Here is a 245-nt window from a genome sequence, read left to right as displayed (position 1 = left end):
GGTTGAGTGGTGTTACTTATATTTCATGGTCTGACTGTGTAATTTCTTAAGTTTTAGTCATTGTTCCATTGCTAAAAATGGCAAACTCTTCTCAGGTACTCAATTTACGCTACTCAGACCCCAATTTTCAATGGGACATTTATTAGAAAAGAGAACGAATCAGATTCAAAACATTTAATAAACTTTTAATGGACAAATAACAAATACATTTTTTTAAGACCAAATAAATAAAAAAACAGACTCCA

Source organism: Oncorhynchus mykiss, chromosome 9, assembly GCF_057628025.1.
Source record: "Oncorhynchus mykiss isolate SJ-2025 chromosome 9, ASM5762802v1, whole genome shotgun sequence".
In the NCBI taxonomy this organism is placed as follows: domain Eukaryota; kingdom Metazoa; phylum Chordata; class Actinopteri; order Salmoniformes; family Salmonidae; genus Oncorhynchus; species Oncorhynchus mykiss.
Note: the sequence above shows the minus strand (reverse complement) of the source record.